This window comes from Sinocyclocheilus rhinocerous, unplaced genomic scaffold (assembly GCF_001515625.1).
Source record: "Sinocyclocheilus rhinocerous isolate Xijiao unplaced genomic scaffold, SAMN03320098_v1.1 scaffold557, whole genome shotgun sequence".
NCBI lineage: Eukaryota > Metazoa > Chordata > Actinopteri > Cypriniformes > Cyprinidae > Sinocyclocheilus > Sinocyclocheilus rhinocerous.
In genome coordinates this window covers 460219-466971 of record NW_015633548.1, presented here as the reverse complement: position 1 = coordinate 466971, position 6753 = coordinate 460219, and the positions used below count along the sequence as shown (strand labels likewise).

At 37.1% G+C, this 6753-nt stretch overlaps 1 protein-coding gene across 1 annotated transcript in view; it reads left to right on the top strand.

Moving 5' to 3' along the window:
- The window catches only part of LOC107744562 (fibroblast growth factor 13-like), a 30810-nt gene that overhangs the window by 2756 nt on the left and 21301 nt on the right, over window positions 1-6753 (top strand). The window lies entirely within an intron of this gene.

Genomic DNA, 6753 nt, shown 5'->3' with positions numbered 1-6753 from the left:
GGTTACTATTCCCACGTGTATATATATATATATATATATAAATTATTTTTTTTTGTTCCTGTTCTTCTGTCACTGTGGTCTGATCTCTTGTTTGTAATGCAGGCTCAAATCTGTAGACCATGGAAAGCTCTTGCTAAGCCAAGAGCATTAAAGCCCCTAACACTTTCACTGTGGCAATGCCTGTTTAACGCTGTCTTTTTCTCATTCTCTCTCTTTCTACCTTCTGTCTCTTTGCAGAGCCCCAGCTTGAATGCTGACGGCAAACGAGAAAGTATTATAATGTTTGCCTTTCTATTACTAACAATATAAAAGCAATCGTTATAATACTTTTTTGTATACATTTTAATTCCTTTGTTTAACAGTTCTATCTGATTATTAGACAGACTTCTGTCCGTGGACAGAACTGTTAACAACGACAGCGAACAGGAGGGAAAATGTGAGCACTGTCTGCCGTTCTCAGCGCCGTCAAAATAAAAATCCCGCCATGAACGCATCGGCCAAACAGAAAAACTTATCGGCCGATGCCGATATTTGAAAAATGCCAAATATCGGCCGATATATCGGCCTTGCCGATATATCGGTTGACCACTACTGTCAAGACACAAGTTCAGAGCACTGATACATTTTGGACACTTTGCTATATGAATGTTTTTGTGTTGTATGACAAAACATTGAGTGGTGTTCCGTTTTTAAGAAATATAGGATTAATTTTGCTTCACAAACATGTTTTAGGCCTCAAATGATTCAGCAATAAATATACAGCTTAGAATAAAGAATAAAAAATTATTTGGTTGCCAAACGTTAGTGGAACTTGTCCATAGTTACTCAACTATGACAGTGAAGGGAACTGACTGTATACTTTCCTTAAAAATCTCCTCAAGACCAGCTGGTAAAAAGTAATTGCAAAAATGCCTTAGAAAAGTGAATTTAGTTCTAGTCTTGCATCATTTGCAGATGCCACTTGGTTTGATATGTTGCATCTAATGCAATGACATCCAGACATTTTTAAGTGCAACTTAAGTGTCTAAATGCTTTTTCGGGGACACTGTATGTCTACTCATATTTCAGTGGCAGCTGCTGTTGTTATTGTTTCCTTGGCAGCTGTACTGCTCCTTCAGACTGCATTTCTGTCTCATACTGGCACTTATAGACAGCTTCAGCTGTGCTTTTCACTTTTTAATACCTTTACAGTTCCTGTATTGGTCACAAGAGTCAAGAGGCTCAGTTCTGTATTATCCTGAAATGAAAAATGTAGTCGGAGCGGTCACTGTTTTTCAGAAAACAATTCTTCAGAGAGCACAGTCAGTGTAGCTGGAAAGCCCAAGTACAAGAGAAACATTTTTAGGCAGATGTCCATAGTGCCTGAAAAACAACTTTTTTTCCCCTTACGACCAAATATTATTTTGTGTCATTTGAAGTCATCTTGCCGGGCACCTGCAAGTGTGAATTATTTATTCCGTAGGCAAGTGCGGCATCGCCCAGTCAGTGTTTGAGCAATGCTGCGTCTATGAGCGAGGATGGAGCCGGCTGGATGGTTGGCAGGGCTCTAATTTAATATGTGCTATATCTCACTGACGCTAAGTGTCTGTGGCGTTCTGGGGCCTGTAAATTAGCTTGACTCTATTCAATTAGTCATTGGGTGAAGATGACGCTCATATCGAGCAAATGAGTTTGTGGTGAACGGAGTCATTTGGAACTGTGATCACTCGAGTCTCCAAATCCCCTCATCCATCATGCTCATTTAGCTTAACATAAATTTGTATCTAGTGCACATAAACAATGTTTAACATGAAGAGCCGTGCTAATTGAAATAACACCCTCTACTTGAATTTAAATAGTGGTTGTTTGACTCAAGCATTCGTGGTTTATTCACCCTTGAGTTGAATCTGCGCCACCGGTGCAGCTGGCCAGTCCATCTCTTGCTGCATGCTTGTTTATTTTCTTGTTTGTGTTCTTCCCCTGCATGATTGACTGAGGTAAAATTTGTTATATAGGGGTGAGATTACATAATAGCTGACCTGCTTTTTCCCCCACACTTCCTTATTTTGTGGAGAGAATGAAAAGCTGTTGCTGCAGAGGAGAAGTGGGAAAAAGGGAGCTTCTATCTCTCACGCTACAAAAATAGAATTGTTAGGAGCTTGGTGCCCTTGTCTCCATAGCAACGGCAGTGCAGTTCTCTTGGCTCTCTCCTCTTGGTGTGTGTGTGTGTGTGTGTGTGTTTGATAGGGATGAGGGTCTGCTCCAAAGCTCTCTTTACTCTCTAGATATACGTCTCTTACCTTAACTAATGCTCATTGCGCTTCTGATTGTGATCTGAGCAAGTTTAAAATATTATGGCATTGTTTCACTTAAATCCCATAAATATGACATTAGTACCAGTTTTTAGGTGTTTATAGCATATCTCAGCCAAATGTTTTTTTTGTTGTTGCCCTAAAGTCATGCCATGGTGCTATAAATAAATAAATGATAAATATCTTCTTACTCTCAAAGATTGTAGGCTTGACATGAAGATTTAGGCAAAACACTCAAAAATCTATAAATTATTATGTTTTATTGGTTATTTCTAACTATGTGAGGATGACAGCCAGAATGAGAAGGTCCCATTGCCATTTGATAATGATAGAATCACATGGATTTTATTAGATGAATTGGGCAGATCAAGGGGTTGAGAAGCAGACATTTAAAGATAAAGACCTTATTGAAAATCAGCCTTTCCATCTCTCAAGTCTGACTGTGATGAGCTCTTGGAGGAACAAGACAAAAGCTCATTCTGGGCAGTAAATGTCAGGTATGGGTGCTCTATTGGATTATGTCTCTTTGTGCAGAGTTTTAGAGCTTAATTCAATTCCTAATCAATGTGCCTTGGCAGGAGGCCTTTCTCTCTGTCAACATTAGGTTTTATCTCTGCTAACTTGCCTTCCATCTGAAGAGTGGGCTGATGTGTTTTTCAGTCAGTCACGGTCGTATTCTAATCAGTCTGATTTATCTCTGGATATAATAAACTGAAATACTAACATCTGAATGAAATGCCGAAACGTTTCCCTAAACAAGCAATAAAAGTTTACCCAGTTTTACTGTACAGGGGTTTATACTTTTTGAAGCATCAGATTTTTGGTTTTATTTTTGGGTGAACTAACCCTTTAGAAATTAAATAAATAAATAGATTACATAATATTTAAATTTGTTAAATAGATTACATAATATGTAAATTTGTTGATCAGTGTGTTCAATTTTGACTTCAATTTTTGTCACAGAGCTGTCATGTAACTTTAGAATTAAAAAGTGCTATGAAACTTAAGAAGAAAACGATTTATGTGGACTACTTGTGTGACACTTTTATGGTGTTTTGTGTCCTTTTTAAAGCTTGTAATCTCTAGTCCCTATTATTTGTGACTGCACTGAATTGCATCTAGAGTAAATGCACGTTTTGAGGAAGTAAATGATGACAGAATTTTCATTTTTGGCCAAACTAATCCTTTATGTGTTATGCTAAGTGAACAGGAAGTCTTCTCACCCATGTTTTCAGTGATTGGTGCTGTAGGAGAGACTCTTTACTGAATTCTGATGGTTGTTATATTGGCCTTTTTGTAGAAATTATTATTGTGCCTTCTTGATCTTCCCAGATCTCTGTGCTCAGGTTCTCTATTAGGTGTGAGTAATTGAGTCTCCTCTCCACAACCCCCAGCGACCAAGCTCTGGTAATCTCTCTGAAATGAGGTCCGCTCGTAACTGCTTATGTGTCTATGCCACAAAAGATGAAGATATACGAAAAACATATTATCTTCCTATCATACAAATGTAATCAATAGCTCATTAAAGCATCTGCATTTGGCATCTAAAACTCTTCATATGAGTCAGTGGCCATAGACCACAGAGCAGGAAGAGAGCAGATCTCTACAGGTGGACCTGGCTGGTGTCAGAGGGGAGAGGAAGGGCCTTGATGTGGGATTAGAGGGGATGGAGAGCACTCCGGACTGTTGTGTAAAATAGCAACATGGCCATCGATTGAGCTCTGCAGGAAATAAGAAATATTAATCAAGAGCTTTCATGTTTATGATGAAAGGCAGAAGGGGTTTCTCGTTATGTTCTCTCTGGAGGGTGAGGAAGCAGGGACGTAGATTGAGTTAAGAGAGGGGCGGGATCAGCAGAGCTCATTAACATTTAAAGGAAATTGCTACAAATCTGCATGCTCTGAAACGAGCTGTTTTTGACAGGGTAAAAAAGGTGTTTTTTACACTACCATTGAGAAATTTTAACCAAACTATGTTACAGACTTTTCATTAAGACCCTAAAAAATCATATCAACTTGTGGAAAATAGGCATCCTATGACCCCTTTAAAGGGATAGTTCACCTAAATTTGCTCACCCAGATTATTTGAAATGAGATGAGAGTGTGTAAATATTGACAAAAATTGGGATAGTTCACCCAGAAATAAAAATTCTGTCATCAGTTACATACCATTTTGCTCCAAACCCATAAGAATTGTGTTCATCTTCAAGCATGCATGTTTGAGTTTTCCCATTTACCATATTTCATGTGCTCTATTGTATGAGCATTGATCAATGTTTTATGTGAATAAAAGCTCAGTACAAATTATAAAGTGATCATACCTCTTCAGAAGACTTGGACTAATTTAGCTTGATTCATTTCTTTATGAACTTTTTGAAGTGTCAAATTTTGGGTGGAATGGACTTTCAATGGAGGGACAGGTATATATCAGGTTTTGTTAAAAAATATATTTTCATTTGTATTTTGAAGATGAACAAAAAGTCTTATAGGTTTGAGGGTGAGGATTTAAAAAATGTATTTATTTATTTATTTATTTTGGTGAACTAACCCTTAAAAGTAAATAAATAGATCACTTAATATTAAAATTTTTAATTGATCAGATTTGGAAAAAATGGTCAGTTCATCACAAAACTGTCATATAACTTTAGAAGAAAAAGTGCATGAGTGTGAGTTAATGACAGAATTTTCATATTTGGGGTAACTAACCCTTTAGGAGATAAAGGAGGGATAATATTTTATATGATGTGAGTATATATTCCTAAAACACAAAATATTGTACTTTGATATCTTGTATGGTTGTCACATGAAGGCAGTATAAATGTGCTAATCTAGATCAGTGTGCATTGTTCTCTGTTAACACACACACATACTCTCTGACTTGAAGGAAAGCAGCCTTTTACTTAACAAAAAGTTTGTTTCCTTCTTGTTTTTTTTAATCAAGCTAAGTTACATAACCAGTGAAATGGCTCATATGTTTTTTCCCCCCTTTCAAAAAGCTTGTGCTTTTTTCTTCCCAAGCTTATGTTCCTCAGAAACTCTCAGTGTCAGGGGTGGCTGGCTGGCTGCTTCACTCTTCCCACTGGCAGAAAGAGGCTGTGTGGATGGGAGAGATTGTCAGCTTTGTGGCTTACGTGGTGACAGGGGGGACAAAGGTGTGAGGAGAGTTGGCCCAGCCAGTGGTATCAGGAAGACAGAGCCCCGCACAGCTCACTAACTCTGCTCAACAGAGAAAGAATGTGTGAAAGAGATGGAGGGAAGAGTGTGAAACAGACAGAGAGAGAAAGAGAGCGCATGTGAAAGGGAAAAAGAGGAACTATGTTAAAGAGGCGGCAGTTCAGAGAAAACGTAACGCACAAGTGCCAGGGATGGAGATGAAATGCTGCCACATGTAGATGAGAATAAGTCAGGTTAAAGTGCACTGGATTTAACTATAATACAGTTGGAAATAGATCACGGTTAAAAATGCAGTAAAATGTGTTAAAACCATTTCCATTAAAGGGGTCATATGATGCGATTTCAATTTTCCTTTCTCTTTGGAGTGTTACAAGCTCTTGGTGCATAAAGAAGATCTGTAAAGTTGCAAAGTTTTATATATTATTATAGTATTTATTATTTTGAATAAGCTTTTATTTTTTAATTTTCAGTTATATACTGTATATATATATATATATATATATATATATATATATATATAGCTTTTTAATTTCAGTTTAAGTATGAGTTAATTTAATACTAGAGCTTTTAATACTACAACTTATTTTATTTCAGTTAGGTGACAAGCAATATTTCTACATTGTTTGTACATTGTTTTATTTCAGCTTTATTTCAATCAAAAACAAGTTCTAGTTTACAGTAGTGACGCTGTCTTTGTAATGTTAAATGTAATATTTTAAAAATGCATTTTAAACGTGACATTTTATCAGAACAATGGACTATTCAAAAAAGTTTCAGAATCTTATAGCTAAAAACAACTTTTCTACTGATATAATCAAGGCCAGATAGTTGAGGAAAAATAAAACCCAACTAGGGATGTTCATATTAACCGTTTAACCTTTAACCGAAAGTAAAAAAATTGACCGATTAATACTATCAGTTTAAACGGTTTAAAAGGTAATTTTTTTAAGTATTGACTGATCACGGGTCGAGAGTAGTATTTAAAGTATTGACTGATCACGGGTCGAGAGTAGTATAGGATAGATGACTGACAGACCATGCTGGAGTATTTGCTGCTCAGCAGATCCTGAACTCAATGACAAATATCTGATCTTGTAAGATTAGATGTGCTCCTTTACACAGAGTGCGCGTGAACGCGAAATCGAAAGTGAACAGCGAGCCCATTCAAGAGCGATTTCACAGACGTGAAAGCGGAACACACGTTGCGGGAGAGCGGGCGGTAATGGTCAGTTTATAAAAACTAGACACATTGTGCACTGAGGTAGGCCTGCTATTTATTTTTATGTCTG